Source organism: Phyllostomus discolor, chromosome 1 (genome assembly GCF_004126475.2).
Source record: "Phyllostomus discolor isolate MPI-MPIP mPhyDis1 chromosome 1, mPhyDis1.pri.v3, whole genome shotgun sequence".
Lineage (NCBI taxonomy): Eukaryota > Metazoa > Chordata > Mammalia > Chiroptera > Phyllostomidae > Phyllostomus > Phyllostomus discolor.
The window spans coordinates 153,684,934-153,706,098 of record NC_040903.2 but is presented as its reverse complement, the minus strand read 5'-3'; the positions used below and the strand labels follow the sequence as shown (position 1 = coordinate 153,706,098).

Here is a 21,165-nt window from a genome sequence, read left to right as displayed (position 1 = left end):
CACAGCCCTCTTCAAATTCAAATGGGGCATTTCACAACTGCCCTCAAAGTCTGGATGCCCCCAGGACAGCCACATTTACTTCCTCATCCATTTCAGATTCCACATCTGCTGGTGCCCTCTTCTTCTAAGTTGGATTTCCTCTATACTTTCTTCTAGGCTTAGATTACCTTCTCTTCCCCCAACTTCCCAGAGACTTGCTTCTTCTCATCTTCCTGTGTTCAAGATATTGGCTAAAGTTTATCATGACATCTGAATTTTCTTTCTTGAACAAACGGTTTGGGCAGGGAATATGGGACTGGGGTCCTCCTAATATGGGGTGGTCCAAGGTCCTATATTATATGGTGAGTCAGGAACACCATATCTCAGTCAGATGCTAAGACTGTCAACTTATACATAGCAATGAAAGTGACAGCACAAAGAGATAAAAATTTGTTATGGAGGTGTCTTGATGTGGGGGGAGATGATAGTTCTGATTATCGCCCTTCCAGCGCAGAATGGTAGATGCTTGTGCATTGTCATAATGAGTACGGGCAACTAGGATGATTTCACAGATATTTGCTTCAATTAACTTTGGTAAGAAATGAAATGATAATCTCATATAAAGTAATTTCACAGTGACTGTGTAGGCATTACAATACGTCATTGTTTAAAGCAGTGTGTGCTTTCTAAAATGATAATCTCTATTTATCACTGGTATCAAGTTTTATCTATTATTATTAATTATCAATAAACAAAACCTACCTATTAAATAAAATAATAATAAAATTATTTATCTTTATTATTTATTTATAAAATTTTATTATTATAAATGAAGAAAGCACTTTATACGTTATTTTAAAGCAGCTTAATTGAAACCAAATCAAACTCATCTGAAACCTGTGGAGGTCATGAACAGTCCAGTTTTTCTGCTTTACCTGGAAGTTGTTTGGTAGTCTGGAGCTACTTAGGTTATTGCAGGTGGGAGCAAATGCTCTGCAAGAGCCGGTTCTGCCCAGGGTGCTCCTCTGGGGTCTAGCAGATTCAGCACTGTCGCTCCCTGAAGTGGTTGTTTCCTGTCACCTGGGGACTGCCTCTGGTGTGCCTGAAGTGTAGGGACTTGTTGACAGTAAGGGTTTTTGTTTATTCACGTTTTTGCTTATTTAGTTATTTTATACTTTTATTTATTACCTGCTTATTTCATACTTAACTGATAATATTCTGGCTGTTGTTTGGCTAGGATAATCGCAGCCTTTGTCAAACATGAAGTAGAAGAACAAAGGTAAACATTTACCCCAAAATATGGATAATAGGGAGGTACTTCAATGTCTCTGGGTGTACAAATGTGAAAACTCCCTTTATCTCTCCCAGTCTAATTATACATTTTAGACAAATGCCTTCTGAAGAGTCTGTTTAAAGTAAAAGGTGAGTATTGACAAGTGTCAGAGACTATGGGATGTTTTCCAGTAGCCTTCTTTGCTCTTTCCATACCAGTAGACACCCTGATTTTTAGATGGGCACAGATAGGGCTGCCCCGAGTAAAGACAGGCTCCATGGGCGGGCCATGTGACCAATGCACACCATCACATGGTAGCTCCCTGGAATTTTCCTTAAAGACAGTTAACACATGCTGCCCTTTCCCCAGCTTCTTCTCTTCTTCTGCCTTGCTGCCTGAAATACAGATGTGTTCCGTGGGGCTTTGGTTGGTTGCCACCGTGGTGTGTGAGGATGTTAGCCCTGTATTTGCACTGGTGGGACAGGGAGCTGGAAAGATGTTGAGAATTTTGTGGGGCAGAGCCTCTGGGACCAGCCCTGGACTGTCTCTGGATTTTTATGAGAGACAGAAAAATTGTTTTTGTCTTGCTTAAGCTATTATTTCATTTTTTAGCCAAATCTAATCATAAGTGATTCACTGATATTACCCTTTAGGAAGAGTGATTTCATAAGTTTTCCTGGAAGCTTATTATAGGGCTTAATCATTCTTAAGGACAAAAATTTTAAAAATTTTTCAGAAAGTATCTTTGGCACAATCTACTGCTGTTTTTTTTTTTTTGTTGTTCAAATCTCTACAAATGGAGACCAGTCGGTTGACTTCTTTCTTATAACAGATCTTTGTGGATTATAAGATTTTTGTTTCACCTTTATAGCTTTCATCAGTCAGCAGATTGAGAACTTCAATTAAAGTAATAATTTTATGAAAAATATTCATAACTAGACTCTTTTTTAGAAAGAGAATTGGCTGTGGAGCTTGGCTTGGAGTTCTAATTATGCCTGTGATTTGTCATTAGTGGTTTATAACAAGCTTGCTCTTAGCAAAATGAATAAACTGTTTGCTGAACTGTGAAAGGAGGAGTGTAAGAACAGAAAGAATGTACTTAAACTATAATGCCTGGGGAGAATTAGTAGAAAATGGGCTGTGTATGTGCATGTGTTTGTGTGTGTGTGTGTGAGAGAGAGAGAGAGAGAGAGAGAATGAATGTCTTGAAAGCAAAACAACATGTTTAATTGCTGCCCTGTTTTATCACTTCCTAAAGAACAAGAGGCTCATCCCACTAAGGGAGCAATGTCAGATTCCTCTGGTGCATGAAATTGGGGCATGTGTCTGAGATGCCAGGCACACTTCCATGCCAGCTGTCTTTATACTTGTAGTAAGGAGACTATGTTTCTTGCAAAAACAGTCACTAAAAGCAACCTTTAAGGGAAATGTAAATATGTTTTACGACTTTTCTCATTTCTGTGCCTCACATACTTTTAGGCACACACTGACTTTTTTTTTTTTAAATAACAGCTTTATTGAGATATAATTCACTCACAATACAATTCACCCTTTAGAGTATACAATTCAGTGGTTTTTAGCATAGTCACAGAGTTGTCCAACCATTACCACCATCAATTTTAGAACATTTTCATTACTCCTAAAAGAAATCCTATACTCACTGGCATCCCTATTCCCTCCCCCCCCTCCCGCCCGGAGTCCCCCACCCTCACCAGCCCCAGGCAACCACTAATCTGCTTTCCAATTCTAAGAGTTTAGCTATTCTGGACTTACACAGATAGAATCATACAATATGTGGTCTTTTGTGACTGGCTTCTTCACTTAACATGTGTTTTTGAGGTTTATGTGCATTGCAGCTTATAACTTCATTCCTTTTTATGGCTAAAGAATAGTGCATTATATGGACATACCACATTTTCTTTACCTGTTCATCAATTGATGAACATTTGGATTGTTTCTACTTTTTGACTTTATGAATAGTGGTGCAGTGAACATTCGTGTACAAGTTTCTGTGTGGATCTGTGCTTTCATTTCTCTTGGTTATATATGTAGGAGTAAAACTGCTGGACGTGATAGGCAGCAGAGTGGTTCCCTGCTCTGAGAGAAGAGATGGGGGCTGACTGAGGAATGGGCCAGCTTTGTCCTTGAGGAAGATGTTTAAGATCTCCATGTTGGAACTGTAAAGCCAGGTTGCCAAGATTTCTGGTAAGGCGAGGGCAGTGCTAATAAAGCCAGAGCAATACGTGGTTATGTTTTATAACGGTGTCAGCAAGGTGCGTGCCAGTCAGGCCTTTCTTCCCACCCTTCCCACACAGACTCCTGCCTGTCTCAGTGAAGGAGGCTCCTCTCAGCCTGTTGTCCCGGTGAGAAAACAGTCAAGACATTAGCTCATGTCCAACCCCAGGTGTTAGGAGCCAATAAACAACTTTAGGAGTGTTTGTATCTAACAGTGGACTTTTGGAAATAGAAAAATTAACCCCTAGAGATGACATTTTCATACCAGGCTGCCTAGAAATAGAGGTCTGTGTGTGTACAAACATATTTTCCCTTTAACTTCCTTAGTTTAAAAACAAATTAAGGTTCACACATTTATTACGCCATCCCCTGATTCCACTTTACTTGAGGGAAACAATGTTGACAGCCTGGGATGTACCTTTCCTCATATTTCTCCAAGTTCCTGTAGGAACACCCCACAATTTATCTTAATGTTGTACATTCAAGTTGTTTTCAGTTTGGGGGTCACTGTCAGCAGTCCTTCAGCAAAGATAGTCTTTCTTTCTTTTTTTTTTTTTTTTTAAAGATTTTATTTATTTTTAGGGAGGGAAGGAGGGGAGAGAGAGAGAGAGAGAGAGAAACATCAGTGTGCAGTTGCTGGGGGTTATGGCCTGCAATTCAGGAATGTACCCTGGCTGGGAATCGAAAGATAGTCTTTCTTATCTGTTGATTCTTTTATTTGTGGGATAGTTTCATAAAGTAGGATTGCTCAAGGTACATGCATTTAATAGATACTGCCAGGTTACCTTCCAGATATATAGCAATTTAGTTGCCCACAAAAACCACATAAAGATGTTTATATCTTCATAGCCTTTAATATTGGATCTTATAAATTTTATTTTTGACACACACTGGTGGAAAATGTTATCTTCTTTTGTAAAATTTGCATTTATGCCATTCAGTTAGGGTGCCCCATGTCGGTGGTCAGGGCTCTTCGCGGCTGCTCCTGATGGCACCTTTGCAGCTGCTTTTAGGCCTCCGTGGCTGCAGTTTTCTCCAGGCAGGAGTTGAAGAAGCAGCTTCAGTGAACACAATGGATTTTAGTCATAGAAGCTGATGTATGCTGTATGAATTTAAAACTATGAAAAAGATGGATTTCATATAAATGCCACTGGAAAGGTTACAGGAAGGAGGAGGAGTGAATGGATAATGTGTGTGTATAGATGCTGTGGGTGTTCTGGCTTTGCCCTGACTCTGCAGTGGTCACCCCGTGGGTGTGCTGCCTTGCTCTGTGGTGCGCTCTGGAGGACCTGCAGGAGCTCCTTGGAGGAGGGGAGGACGTCTGGTGGCTAGCATTTTGGGTTTAGAGAGAGGAGCACATGAAGTGGTGTCGAGTGGGGTGGGGTGGGGTGGGGTGGAGTGTAGTGCAGTGGAGTGGAATGGTAAGGACTCCCCAGCTTCCTAGCCTTTCTTACACACTTTTTCTAGAACTAGGTCCATCTTTCTGTGTGGTCCCCCTTTCCGGAGGTTTTCCTGGCTTTTAAGCACCTTTCAGTCCTATCTACTTCAGCTATGGAAATCTCTCGGCCCTTTTTTGGGATGTACCCCCTCTCAGAGTCCTTTGCTGAACAGTGGACACATTTTTCTAAAATGACTTTCCATGTGAGATGTGAGCGGCGATAGTGTACGGGATTCTTTGTTTAGAGGGGCCTCAAGGGAAGAGGGTTAGTTGGCCACGTCGCCCTTGATTAGAAAGGTGATTAGTACTGCAGAAGCACTGGGGGTCATTGGTCCCTACGGTGAGGACAGGTAGGCGTGGCCCCTTAAAGTGGACAGCTAGTGCTAGAGGAGAGGTGGCAGAAGCAGTAAGTAAGCTCTTAGGAACATGGGTGAAATTCTAGAAGCTGCAGGCTGTGACTGCACTACTGTGGTAAAACCAACTGTTTTTCTAGCTGACATAAATAACTTGGGAACTGTCAATGAAACCTGCAAACAGTATTTGAAGAGTAGTTTTCCTGTGAGAGCTACTTACCAGGTTGCTGCTCTGCCCAGAGGAGGCCGTGCTGAGCTGGAAGCAGCAGCTACCCAAGGCCCTTCATGATGGCATCCGTCCGAGTGGGCCTGGTGTCGGTTAGTCTGGGATTTTCATAATGTTTTATTTTTTATTTTTATTTTTTTATATTTTATTTATTTATTTTTTAGAGAGGGAAGGGAGGGAGATAGAGAGAGAGAGAGAGAGAGAGAGAAACATCAATGTGCGGTTGCTGGGGGTTATGGCCTGCAACCTAGGAATGTACCCTGGCTGGGAATCGAACCTGGAACACTTTGGTTCCCAGCCCGAGCTCAATCCACTGAGCTACACCAGCCGGGGCTTCATAATGTTTTAAATTAATACCTTAAATTTTACAATTGATGATGGAAAGTGTAAGACTCGCTAAAATATCTAAAGTATTGTGAAAAATACCATGTAATAAGGGAAACTGAACATGAATTGAAGAGTAGATAATGAATCCAGTTACTGAGGTTTTAAATTTCACTTGTGCACACTCATCTTACTAGACGTGAGAAGAGACATGCAATGCATTACATAGTTACTAATAAAAATAAAAAGAAAGAGAAGAAACATGTAGGATAGATGAGTTACTAATCCTGAAAAATAATAAAAAGTACACCTAATTCAATTAAATTTTATTAACTCAATAATGTGAAATATTTAGTTCTCATGTCAGATAATATAATTCTGCTTTTACTTGAGTAAAACTAAAGAGTTAAGTTTGAATGGTAGATGTGAAGGAGAAAAAAGTGCACCAAAATTTTATATAGCTAATATTTTTCTAATGGAAATACAATAGACATACAGATTTTCTTAATTAATTAATTAATTAATGTATATAACTTTTCTAGCTCTGCATCTAGTCAGCACCCTCAGTTCCCTCATCTCCTGCCCTACGCTGGCTTGCTCAGAGTGCGTGTCTCTCAGGCCAGAGTTGTCCTAAAGTCCTGGGGACTTCTTTGTTGTGCCTTGCAGCTTTACTGAGGCCTCAGGTTTCCTTCTTTTTCCTTTTCCCGCCACTCTTCTCATCCAGCCTGCTATTAAGCAGGTATCCCAGTGCAGTACATGATAATATTCCCATAGAGGCAGTGAATGTGACCTGAAATACAACACTGATGTAGGAGGGTCTGCCTGACTCAAGTAATTACTGAGTTTATGGTGGACTAGAGCAGCATTCAACCCCAAACTGGCTGGATTACTGTCCAGAAATGTCATAGTAATCTATTCTGAAAATGGTGCCCTACAAATGATGCCTTTTGCATGAAGTTCCAGGCACAGTGACTCCTCCTTCTGGGTCTTCATAAACTTCTCACCTATTGATTGGCAAGAGTCAGTGAGAAGTGAGAGCACCTGCTGCAGGCAGGAATTTTGGAGGAAAAGGTTCTGTAGGCATACCTCAGAGATGCTGTGGGTTTGGATCTAGACCACTGTGATAAAATGAGTATTGCAATAAAGCAAGTTGTGATATTTTCATTTGTGGGGGATATGTAAAAAAAACACAACAACCCCACAATGTCTTTGAAGCATGATAAAATGAGGTCTGCCTCCTTACACATGCTGATTTAAATGAGAAATCAATATCACAAATAGAAACACCAGACAATAAACATATACATACAACAATATTTATCACAATGTTGTTTATAATGGCAAAACCTCATAAAAAAGCAAATGCCCATTTGGAGAACAAAGACTGAATAAACTGATATATTCACATCATGGAACAGGGGATTTTCCCACTATGTATTGCATATGTATAAAATAAAAATTTATGTTCACAAAAGAATGACAAATCACATATATGTTGATAAATACAGTGTACCAGTATATGTTTATATATGATTAAATAATGAAAATGGAGAAAGGTGTGTTCACATCAGTTACTTAAGAAGATAGTTTCCAGAAAGAACAGCATGTGCAGATGATATACCATTTACATAAAACTATGTTAATATGCAGAATGAGATATATTAAAAGATGGTGATCAGAACGTTAATCATGTTTATCTTAAGGTGTATGACTACAGGTGATTTTTCTTTCCCTACTTTTCTGAAGAATTTGAATTTACAACAGTGAACATATGTTAGTTTTTTAAAAACCTCAGAAATAAACTATTTTTGAGGAAATGCAGAGCTTGTGATGTGTAGCCAGAATGTTACCTCTGGGTTCCCCTCAAATGTGGGGTCCATATAGCATCCCATACACTTGTAACTAGTAGGCATAGAGCTCATGGGAAATGTTCCCCCTATGTTCATTCATTTTTTTCATTTATCTTATTTTTTGTTTTTTAAATCCTCACCTGAGGATATGTTTTTATTGATTATAGAGAGAGAGAAAGAAATATTGATGTGAGAGAGAAACATCAATGGGTTGCCTCCAATATGTGGCCTGACAGGGGATCAAGCCCCAACCTTTTGGTGTACAGGACAGTGTTCCAAGTGACTGAGCCTCCTGGCCAGGGCTCATTTATTTTATTTATTTCTTAGTCAACAAATATATATTTAGCATTCGTGATTAGCAGGTACTGCTCTAGGCATTGGGGCTGTGGTGGTAGGAATATTAGATGAAGTCCCTGCCCTCATAAAGCTTATGAATTAGTGGAAAGTGGCACAGATGATTAACTAATTCCCATTATGGTAAGTACGGCAAACAGGAAGTAATCAGCATGATGGGAAATGCCAGCAGGGCCTGCTTTGGATTGGAGGTGGTGGTGGTCAGGGAAGGTTTTTCGAAGAAGACCTGAAAAATGAGGTAAACTTAGAGAGGAAGGGGTGAAAAGCAGAAGGAAAGTCACATGAAGGCAAGAGCTTTGAAGTTTTAGGGATTCAAGAGAAGTCTATAGGGGCTGCTGCACTATAGGGCGCACTGCTCACACGCAAAGTCACAGGGTTGTATCCGTTAAAATTGAGTAACAGATGGCAGTGAAGGGGTAGCTTTTCTAATTCTCACAAGAACCTGTGTGGGGCAGTCTGGACTTTTGGCTTTGTCTTAATGAACAATGGGAAAACCAAAGAAGTTTTCAAGAACGGGAGTGATGTTCCTAATTGCTTTAAATATGATCATTTTTTTTGAAACAGATAAACTGGAGGGGGAAGCTTTGGGAAAGAAGGTCAACAGTTTAGTTTTTGACATGTTGTAAGTTTGAGATACTTGAGGGAGCCCTGTGTGGGGATGTTGGGTGGGCATATGGATATGGATATCTGGTTGGCAAATGGGTGTCTGGGTCTAGGGCTCAGATAAGAGGTGAGGTGGTGCAGTAAACGTGGGAGACATTAAAATTTGGGAAAGGTCAGTAGTCTGACACAGTCTGGGAGAACTTGGGGGAGATAACATGAGAAGGGCCGAGAAGGGCTGAGACTGAGCCCTGACGTAGGAGGAGAAGCTAACAGAAGATAACTGAGAAGCAGCCAGAGTAGTAGTAGGAAGCCAGGAGAGTGTACTTTGGGTGTAAATGTTATGGCAATTCCTGATGTCCAACTGGGAATAAAACTAAGGCCTTTAAATGACCTGGTTAAGGTCATCTCATAAGGCAAACGTGGATGCTACCACTATTGGGCCCTCACTGCCATCCCACATCTCTAATCTCCAGGGTTAGTGATGGATGTGCTTTAATTCTGGCTTTTACGTTCTTTCAAAGAGCCTCTTACCAGGACAAAGGAGGGCAAATCACATCTTGCCAGTCTAGTAGCTACATTTTCTGATTTCATTAATTTTATTACTGATGGAACAAAATCAAGCTGGTAAACCTTTTTTAAGGACTATTATTTGGGTTTTCATGTTCACGATAATTCTGAGAAAATCAAGGAAAAAGTAAACAGGAGATTTGCTCTCAGAAGTTAATAGAACTGCATCCAGGAGAAAGGAAAGGGTTTTTATTTTTTATTTTTTAAAGGAAGGGTAAGTAAATCTAACACTGAAGAAACGTTATTCTGTGGCTGCTCAGAGAGTATTGTGAAGCCTTTCATGGCTTCTAGAAGTAAGTCTCACTAATTTATAGTTACATGATGATCAGTAGAAGAAAGTTAAAAAATATATAATGATACATAACATTATAGCTATTTAACACTTACCATGGATGAGACAGTGTTTGGCACTTTTTATTTATTTTTTAATATATTTTATTAATTATGCTATGATAGTTGCCCATTTTTTTCTCCCCTTTATTCCTCTCCCCCCTGCACCCTTCTTCTTACCAGCATTCCCTGTGCCCCCTTAGTTCACATCCATGGGTCATACATATAAGATCTTTGGCTGCTCCATTTCCCATACTATTCTGAACCTCCCCCTGTCTGTTTTGTACCTGCCATTTATGCTTCTTATTCCATGTATCTTTTCCCCCATTCTGCCCCTTCCCCTTCCCACTGATAACCCTCCATACAATCTCCATCTCTGTGATTATGTTTCTGTTCTAGTTGTTTGCTTAGTTTGTGTTTGTTTTTGTTTTTGTTTGGCACTTTTTAGACATTATCTCATTTAATACAATAGCCCTAGAGGTAAATTTTAGTCTGTGCAATGTAACTAAGTGGCAGACCTGAACAAATAGCAACAAAAACACCAAACATGTATTATATCAGTTTGGTAATTTGGGAGCACTTAGGTGGGTATTGCCAGCTCAGCGTCTCCGAGTTGTGGTCAGGATGTTCACAAGAGCTGCAGTCACCAGAAGACTTGGGTGGGGCTTCTGGAGGATCTTCTTCCAGGTTGTCTTACTAACATGGCTGTTGGCAGACTCATCACTCCAGTCTCTCTTATAGGCCTTCTTGATTTTCCTTAAGATGTGTCAGCTAGCTTTCCCCAGAACAAATGATTCAAAAGAAATTAAGATGGAAGAGGTAATGCCTTTTATGACCTAGCCTTGGAAATCTCACTGTCATTTCTGATACATCCTATTGTTTATATAAGTTGGCCCTGGATCATTGGCCATCTATCTTGGAGGCTGCTTTCCACAGGGGATGGATAGTAGGATACTGCTTTTTCAGAAGTCTTAACAATTAGCAAACATTTCTTTTCTCAGTATTAAACTTAAGTAGTACTATCTGGGAACAAGGAAGGTATAGAAGATTCTTCTGGTTCCTTCCATCCCTATGAGTGCATAAAGTCTATTTTTTATTGTAAATTACCATTTTACTCCAATTAAAGAATTTTAGAGGGTTTTTTATTAGAAAAAAGAAAAATTTAAATGTTGCAGTATGTCAGTGTTTCCTTGATCATTGCATATACGGGTCTGTCCAGAAAGTATCCAGCCATGTACTATGAAAAATAGAGACATTTATTGAAGAAGACACAAGAAACATTGTACATAGGACAGTGATGCTGCAGTCCCCTTCAAAGTAGGCACCTTGGGACCTCACACAGTTCTCCCAATTGCCATTAGCTGCCATACTGTATTTTCCTGAATCTCATTGACAGTCTGAAATCTCTTCTCTTTCGAAGGTGATTTTAGTTTTGGGAAAAGCCAGAAGTTGGAGGGCACCAAATCTGGGCTGAAGGGGGTCTGAGTCACCTGGGTGATTTGATGTTTCACCAAAAACCTGCAGAAGACATGATGCATGAGCGGGTGTGTTGTCATGATGAAGCTGCCAATCACCAGTTGCCCATAGCAGTGGCCTTCTGAATCATCCGGACAGTTTTCGTGGAGGGATGTCAAGCTTAATGCAAAATTTGATGCAGAGTTGTTGTTTTACTTGCTGAGTCACATGCTCACTCAGTGGCGTCTACCACCCCGCCAACTAATACAGTGAAGTTGTCATTGTTTACACATGTACATTCCAGTCTGCTCTGCTTGGCTGCCAGGTTACATTGATGTTGTGCAAACCGTTCTCATTGTATTAACAATGGTTGGACTTTTTCTGGACAGACCTCATATGCTCACTTTTATTTTTTATCTGGGGCAATATTAAACTTTGTTAGCTAATATATACTAAGAAAAATCTCAGGGACCAAACCAATATAAAGTGGGGCTTAATGAGAGTGAACAGATTTTATATTTAATCTTATTGATTTCATCCACATTGAATTAGTGGCATTGATTGCACTGTGAAAGCCAGTAATTTACAAATCCACAAAGTGGAAAATTGATATTTCACAGGATAGAACATTCTTCACCCTGCCTTTTGTTTTATAATGGGAAAATAAGAGGTCACATCTTCTCACTGCTTTAAACAAGCTAATAACATTTCATGCTGATTTTATTTTGAGCCAGCAGGAAAATTATATGGTAAATAAGTCACTGTTATTCAAACCAACTAATATTAGAGGAAAAATGCAGGAATGGGAAGCTGATTATTCATGAAAGGCTAAAATGTTAGGAGAACTCTTCTCCATTTATCTGTGTCACTGTGGTCACCATAATCACAAATTCTGGAACCTGAGAACATGATGCAAAGCAAAGGAATCTTTTGTCCAGTTGTCACCAGTGTGACTAATGAGGATGCCAGCACAGAAGGCCTGGGTTTCCTTAAATGTTACTGGGAAATGCACAAACAAAATGGGGATTGGCATGAGAGATAAATGAAATTATTCTCCTGTCATTTTGCTCTTGTTATTTGCCCTCTTCTCTCTCTCTCTGTCCTCTACTACCATTTGAAAGAGATAGAAGAGGCAAAGAGAGAAAGAGAAGTGTTGAAATTTTTTTCCTGAAAGTGTTGTTTCTGCCCATGCACATTATGGGTACTTCCAAAATCATGTTATATCTGCAATGCCCTTAGATACAGCTTGTTGGCTTAGTTCTCGCCTCACAAGAACTATTTTCCAAGTTTAGACTGAGGTTGTCTCTGTTATCAGCTCCTTCCTTGTTACCCATGTTCCAGCCTCTTATTTTGCTTGCTTTACCCCACTCCCTCCTTCCTACAGAGCTCTTTGCTCCTAGTATTGGGTTGACCAGAGAGTTTGTTTAGTTTTTTCCATACGATGGCTCTAGTAGTGCTTAGTTATCTTTAACTTCATCGAAACAGGTTTGTTAGATTATATTGTGACAGCTGTCATCAATGTATATTAAAAAACATCAAAATTGGTGAATTTTTGTGCAGCAATTTTAATATTGAGGATGGAAGAAAATAAGCAACATTTTCAGTGTATTATGTCTTATTATTTCAAGAAAGGTAACAATGCAACTGAAATGCAAAAAAGGATTTGTGCAGTGTATGGAGAAGGTGCTGTGATTGATTGAATGTGTCACAAGTGGTTTGTGAAGTTTCTTGGTACTGTTGTCATTTTGGCCAAATAATTCTTTGACTGAATGAATCGTATGCATTGGAAGATGCTTAGCAGCATCCCCTGGCTTCTACCTGCTAGAAGCCAATAGCAGGACACAGATGACACACTTAAAATATCCAAATCAACAGAGTTATTGGTGTACATAAAAAATGTGTGTTTTATGGAAAAAACTAAATGGACTTTTTCTTCAACCCAATATTTTATCTGAGCATTTATCCCATTTTTTTTATGTTGTCAGTTCGCCCTGATGGGCTGTGTGCAGTAACTCATCTTTTTAATGCCTCTGTGTTCTACTCTCAACTTTGCCGTGACTTTAAGATCTGTTACTTCTTTCCAGAGCTTTCTCTGCGTTGGCCATCTGTCTTTGGCCCTGTCCTTGATCTGGCTGCCTCTAGCTGTTATCCCATCTGCTACTCTGGCTCTCCTAGTCCCAGCTCCTCACTCTACAAACACCCTCTGTTGCTGGCCTTCTTACTTGCAAAGATAGGACAAAGTGGTGAAGGAAGCATGGGAGGTCCACTATAGAGCAAATTTAACCTCCCCAGTAGTGGGAGAGTGGTCTGAAATCTGTTAGAGGAATTAGAACACCATTCCTTGCTCCTCACCCTCCAGCCTCTCTCCTTTCTCTGACTTTCCTGTGCAAACTCAGCTAAAGAAACCGCGATGGAATTTTCAACTATTAATTTCATTGTCAGATTGTGCCAGATCATAAAGAATAAGAAACTCCCTTTTCCAAAATCTTATTCCTCTACTTCACATCTGCCATGCTGGGTCTGGGTCCCCCTGGAGTGAAGCAGGATTGGGCTCACTTTCCTTTCTTAAACCTCCAATTATCTTACCCTTGTGTTCTTTGGAAATATTTCCAATATAATTTTCCCTTTCAGACTGCATAATTATAGTTCCTGGAACAGAGGGAGTAGGATAATAGAATATGTGAGTATTCTGTGTACGTTCGCTAGACTAATTGTGGTATAGAATGATGGATCATTGCTGAGGGCACCTCTCCCAAGCTGCTCTGGCTGGCAGTGGGGAGTTAGTAAACACACAGATTGTTGATCAAAGGCAGTTGCCATCAGTGGATGTACCTACAAAGTCAAGGACACACAAAAAACAATTCTGATGATTCTTCAAAAGCAATGTCTAACTTCAAGCTCTTGTTTATTGATTTATTTAGGTATTTGTGAAGCAACTCTGAGATATAAACCTGTAGTGCTCATGCCAGTCAACAGAAATTTTCAGATAAGGTGTTTTTCAGGCTTCATAGTATTTTATTTTTTCAGGCTTACAGAATTTTAGGGAGAAACATACTTTTAGGCTAAAGACAATATGAATGGTGCAGGAGACATGGACCCTGCCTTTAAAGACTACATGAGCGATTTAGGAAGGACCTGTTAGTGAGATGGCCATAAGTTTTCAGAGAAAATGCACCTTTCTGGGAGGTTAATAGACTTAATGTGAGAGATCAGCAAGCAAGGTATCCTCTGAAGCTATGAAAATGTAGTTTTTATAGGGAAAAAAAATGAGTAGTTAAAGAAAAGAGTCAGCAACTTCAGACTCTGTTTATTCCCTTTTACCTTATGCATCTGTGTGTGTTAAGGGATGTGAGGGATTGAGCTAATTTCAGGGGCTTTATAACTTCCAAGAGAGAGCACCAGTGGCTAAAGTTGCTTGGGATCTTTTTGTCCTGATTGTGCTATACATTTTGCCTTTGGGGATACCATTGTTGCTAAAACATGCATGCATTTGTTGTGGACTCCCCTAAAATCTTTTGTGAGGCCTCCCAGAAGCCGATTGGAAGAGGTTATTGTTAGAGTCTCTTTATATTCTCATGTATTACAAAAATGAATCCTGTTAATATTTTTACCTAAATTATTCATTGGGAACAAGTATTCTAAGGAGAAACCATCAGAGGTTAGATTGAGGATATATATTTCATAAGCTGCTTTTCATTCAAAGTAATTATGTAAAATTCACACATGAATTTTAATAAGCTTACTACATAGCTTCTTCCTGTTAATTCAATTCCTGCTTAATTTGAATCTCCTGTATCATTTCATAAAAACCTCTGGAATCAAATTAATTGTGACTAAAATAACAGTTTTCTTATGCTAATAGTGATTAGCTTAAACAGAGTTATAGCAAATTGACACTTCATTAGTGAGGAAGAGGCTCAAATTTTTAGACTGAGAGGAAGAGCAAATTGTATTGAATGTACAAGGCACAGCTCTCTGGCTACAAGCTGGTTCCCCACCTACTTCCCCCCCATTCTTGTTGATGGCCATGGTTCTGATACCGGTGGCAAAAAAGCTCTGCTTACCAGCTAACTAGTGCTTGATTCTCTGGGTGGCTGGGAAATTTGCCTACATATATTAAGAAAGATTTTTTTTATTTTAAATCAGAGTAAGAATTCTTTTTAGAACTATTTAAACTTTCCTTTGGAAGTCTGAAGTTTGAAATTCAGCTTTAATGTTGGTGTACCCTACTTCCAGGTTCACAGACCTTAATTAATAGTGTCATTTTCCGAGCCCTCCAGGCACCGTTTGCCTTCCCTTCACTGAGTTCTTTATTCCCTACTCGTCTTTCCTTCCCCCTCGCGGGCTCCCTTACTCTTTCTCTCTCTCTTACTCTTCAGAAAGGAAGTTCCTTTTGAGAGTTTTGCTTGGATGGCATATTTCAGGGTTCAGAGGAAAACCTGGATTTGACCCTTAGATTTAGAGCTTCATTCCATTCCGTCTGGATGCTGAAACTTGGGGTATTAAGTGTGGGGGCATCCAGAGGTTATATCTTAAATGGTACTGTTTGATGTTGAGAAGTTTGGTCTGCCTTTTTCTTAATGGCAGTAGGGAGCTATTGAATGCTTTTGCTAAACTGAGTAAGTTATTTTTGTACCTCTGCTCTTCTTTAAAATGAATTTAGTTCATCAGTCTCACACTTTTTGTTCTCTGGCTATTTTTTTAAAACTAACTCTTTTAAAAAATCAGTGTCATAATGAACTACATCTGAATTATATCTGAATATACCAATGCCCTCAGATTTCTAGTAATGGTGGGAAGAAATATAATTTTTCTCCCTTATATGGTTAAAACTCTGAATTGCTCATCCTGTGAACCTACATGTGCAAAGGTGCTTTGTGACTACCTGTTGGGAAGATGGTGGGGTAATGATTAATGTTTTTGAGAGTGTGTTTTTTAAAACAAAATATAACTATAATCATTATTTTATTATTTGTAAAATATCCTTGACCAGATAGCATTTTTAAGACTTTTTACTAGTGCTATAAATAACCTCTTAGTTGTTTCAAGCTGTTTAGATCATTGAATTTAAAGTATTATCAGGCAATCATCATTACTTTGAGATTTTTCATTTTTCTTAATGAAACCATGTCAAGATTATTGATTTCTTTTTTTCCCCAAATTGAATATTTTATTAGCATGATAGTTGTTTGTGTACCATTGATTCTTTTTTTGATTTTCTTGACCCTTTCTGATTTTTGATTCACTCTGGTGCTCTAGTGGGAGGCATGTTTGCAGGCTGCTGTAAAATTTCTGTGCTGTATTTAGAATGTTTTCTAACAGTCAGGGCCCTCTTTGGACAGGAAGAGATATCCTTGGTCTGAGGCCTCTCACATGTGATTCAAGTCGAGGCTGAACATTCTGGAAAGGAGCAGATCTTGCTGCGGTTCCTGCCCTCCCTGCTAGGGAGACAAGGCTTTAGTGAAGTCACTGAATCCACATGACAGGGAGAAGCGGGGAGACAGGTAGTGTGTCCCACAGGCCTGGAGAGAGAGCTCCAAGTTTGCCACAACCACCGAGTTACCGTGGTTCCAGGCACACACCCTGACACCATGAGACAGTCTGCTGTGATTCTGCCCAGAGTAGCGCCACCCAAGACACCTCCATGGGGTAACGCTGGGTGATTCTTACTTGGCAGACTCAACGGTTCCATTTGGAACTTGAAGGCCAATCAGTCCTATGTTGTCTCTCATTCCTGATTGATTCCAAACCGGTGGGGTAAGGTGTCTTTTCCTTCTGTATACATAGCTCCATGTTTCTTTCCCTTTGGCTCAGCCTCTCAAGAGCTCTCTCTCTCTCTCTGTTAGACCTTTCCCTGATGCCCTCTGGAATCTTTGTACTACTAAAGTAACATTTACATAACACATATTATGTGCAAAATACTGTTCTAAGCACTGTTCACATATGACTTGTAGTGGCTCATTTAATTCTCACTATGCCCCAGAACATACGCATTGTTATTATAGCCACTTTACAGATGATGAAAGTGAGACACAGAGAAGTTAATTCACATGTGATCACAGAGCTAGTGAGTTTTGGAGCTGGGACTTGTGCTCTTGGTCATTAGACTATCCTGCTGCTCCTAGGATAAAAATTTCCCTGTACACTTATCTTTCTCAGAAAGGTCCTTCAGTCATTTTGTCTTTTATGGACACACGAAAGTGCAACAAAGTGCTAGTGTGTGCTTGACTTCCTACTTGGAACATTTCCCAAACCAGGGAATATAGCTTACCACAGAAAATAAACCTCACAAACTGTGAGCTCATAATTGGATATTAAAAACCATATGGGAGAACCAGCAAATTCAATGAATGGCAAAATTAACACTTCTAGAACTAGATACAACAGAATAATCTGAAACTATAAATATTTAACAATATGATTACAGAGTAAAGAAGGAATAGAAGCCATAATAAAATAATTGGACACTAGGAATAAAGAATAGGCAGTTTGAAGTAGACCCAAATACAAATTTCTAAAAGTTTAATGTTTAAGAAGCTTAAATAAGTATGGTTTGATTATTTCCAGATGCATTGATAATAAAATGGAAAGTAGACCTGAGAAATATCACCCAGCTGGCAGAGGAGGCTAAATTGATAGAAAATGTGAGTGAGAGGTCAAAAGATATCAATATAACCAATAGAATGAGGTCTAATATAAGTCTAATGAGAGTTCCAAAAGAAGAGAATAAAGAGGAAGAGGGGACTACAACATTCAAAGAAGCAATGGATTTTTTAGAGGTATAGAAAACAAAATCCTAGGATTGAGGAAGCATGCAAAATTCCAAACATTTTAGTGAGATTGCAGAACTTGTAGCAAGCACGTGGGGAAACCATCTCTCTCATATGCCTTTTGTGGAGGGCTATTTAGCAATGTATATTTATTTGATCCAGAAGTTCTGCTTCTAGGAATTTATCCTCAGTAAATAGTGACTTCAGTTCCCAAAGATTTACTTATATAAGGATGTTGATATCAGCATTGCGTAATGGAAATATGTTGGTAACACTTTTAAAACTCATCGAATGCAATAGGTGAAATAAATGATAATATAATCATAAAAGCACTGTTGCTTTTTGTAGCTGTTAAAATGATCATAGAGACTTATTTTCATTTACTGTCATAGAAAGATGTTTGATATGGTAACAAGATGTAATTAAAAACCAGTGTACATAGTGTGGTCTCACTGGCATAAACAGGTGTGTGTGTGTTGGAAAGGGTAAATACTCAAACATTATGATGGTTATCACAGGGTGGATTATTTTTACTTTCTTCTTTATACTTTTATGTATTGTCTGGATTTTAAAAATTAACTATGTGTTACCTTATTAATCATGAGAAACCACAGGTGTTTCACTTGGGAAACACAGAAAACAAACCTGAAATAAAAATGGCGCCCCGAGGTTCCAGACCTCCAAGTAGTTACAGCAGTCCTGATTACTCGGGTGCGAACCCTATCACGCAATAACCCAAACTGTGGCCTGGAGAGCAAGACACTGGTTGCACTCTCTTTTGCTCCATCCTGCTTTCTCAGCCTTTTCTGTGCAGCTTTCAGTATGCAACCATATTTCCAGTTGTTTCCTTTTTTTTTGTAAAACAAAATATATAGTTCCAATGTACTTTATGGCTACTGAATGAACAAGCTTATTTTTAGAATGGAAATAAATGGATTAAAGTTAAATTAACACCCTTCTGTTCCTTCTGTTTGGCCAATGAGAGTGAGCAGTGGGGAGAGATGCAGTCAGTCAATGAGCATAGATAATAAAAAATTGGTCAAGGATGTCATCCTTTCTTGTGTTCTCCTGTGGTAGGAAAAGCTATTTCTGTAGCTGTAGCCAATCTTGTGTCTGCAGGCCATGTTGAGAAGCTGAGCAGCCGTTCAGCACTGTTCCTTGACCAGAAAAGGATTTCCTTGTGGCTCTACGGAGACCATAATTACAGTTAGTGTGTCTGTTGTGTTTTTCCTTCAGTATTGGGAGGGCTTGCTCTGACCACTGTGGCTCAGTTGGCTGGACATTGTCCCACAGAGCAAAAAGTTGCTGGTTTCATTCCCGGTCAGGGCACATGCCTGGTTGCAGGTTTGGTCCCTGGTTGGGATGCATATGAGAGGCAAAAAAACTGATGCTTCTCTCTTACATCTATGTTTCTCTCCCTCTTTCTCCATCCCTTCCCCTCTTTCTAAAAATAAATAAATAGAATCTTTTAAAAAAATACTGGGAGGGCTCTTTCTATATTTGAAAATATATTAATACATTGAGGTTCTCAGTACTGGCTGGTCATCACAATTTCCTACTGAACTCAAATATAAAGGCTCCCAGGCCCTCCAGGGTTCTGATTCAATTGAGTTGAGGACTAGGAATCTGTATTGTAAATTCCTCCCAGAGGATCTTGCTAACCATGCAGGTTTAGGAACCAAAGATCTGTGGGATGGTATAGTCATGGAAGGTGTCTACCTCACAAAAACTTTTTATATTTCTTAGTGCCCTGTTGCCCTTTTTTCTTTTATCTTCTTTTCCTGTTCTCCCATTTTAAAAATTATTACACATGTTATTTCTTGTTTCTTGCCTGTGTGAAGTCCTGTGAATATTTATGGGACTACTAAATGAAGTTGCTGACTCACAGTCTGGGATCTGGCATCTGACCTAAGTAGCATTTCTATGTGTCGGTGTTTGTGTGTGTGTGTCTACCCCAGTGTCCTGTAAGTACTGTTTAATAGTATCTGCTCTGCTAAAGATGTTTTCGTGTTTTCAACCTAAAATTATGAGACACACTAAAACACAATGGAAAACAACTTGGTGTCAAAAGACAAAACAATCAAAGATCCCGACTCAGATATGACCCCAATATAGAAATGATCAGATAGAGAATTTTTTAAAAACTATGATGGTACAGGATGGTACAAGATGGTAAATAATCTTCCTATTTTAAGGTCAGCTGACTAGGAGCCTTAATTTCTCTTTGCCTTATAACCTAAATTATTCATGATTTCCAGGAATTAGGATATGGACATATTTGGTAGGGGGGCATTATTTTACCTACCACATATACTACATGTATTTTGAACCCAAGAATGAGAAGACAGAAAGAGAATGGGGCAGAGAAATATTTAAAGCGATATTGGTCAGGAATTATCCAAAATTAATTAAAGATACCAAGCCATAGACCCAGGAAGATAGAGTACTGTAGTCAGGTGACACACAAACGCGCACACACACCCCCCTACCTCAACATATCACATTCTAACTGCTAAAAAACAAAGAGAAAGAAAATGTTGAAGGTAGAGAAAAAAAGATACATTACATACAGTAGAACAAAGGTAGGATTTATAGCGAACATGTTATCAGAAACTATGAAATCCAGGAGACAATAAAGTGTCATCATTCAAGTACTGGGGGAAAAAACCCTCTCAACTAAAAGAATTATACCCAGCAAAAATGTCATTCAAAAATGAGAAAAAGGGAGACATTTTCAGACAGACTTTGAGAGAATTAATTAGTAGCAGACCTACACTACAGGAGATACTAATGGAAATTCTTCAGGCACAAGGAATATGGTACCAGACAGAAACTTGGATAAACTCAAAGAGATACAGATCTCCAGATATGGTTAAAATGAAGATAAATATAAAAGACTTTTTTAAAGTTTTTTTAAGTTAATTGACTGCAGAAAATAAAAATTTCAGCAGTGTATTTTGTTTTGTAATTTGTGTAAAAGTAAAATGTGACAATGGAAATGCCAAGGTTAGGAGGGAGGAATTAGGAATATACTATTTTAAGGATTGTTGTACTACATGTGAAGTAGGTTCATAGAACTTTAAAGTAGACTGTGAGTAATTAAAGATGTATGTGGTAATCATAGGGAAACCACTAAAAAATTAAAAAGTATAAATAATAAACCAATAGTGAAGATAGGACAGTATTCTAAAAACTGATCCAAAATCATGGAGAGAAAGAGGAAAAAGGAACAAAGAACAGATGGGACAAATAGGAAGCAACTAGCAAGATGGTAGATTTTACTCCAACCATATCAATAATTACATGAAATGTAAATGATCTAAATATACCAATTAAAAGACAGAGATCAGATCAGTTAAAAAAGCAAAAGCCAACTACATAAGCATAAGAAAGCCACTTTTTTTCCTT

General features: G+C 38.9%; 1 protein-coding gene across 1 annotated transcript in view; it reads left to right on the top strand.

The window, feature by feature from the left end:
- The window catches only part of GPR176 (G protein-coupled receptor 176), a 91,115-nt gene that overhangs the window by 53,765 nt on the left and 16,185 nt on the right, over nt 1-21,165 (top strand). The window lies entirely within an intron of this gene.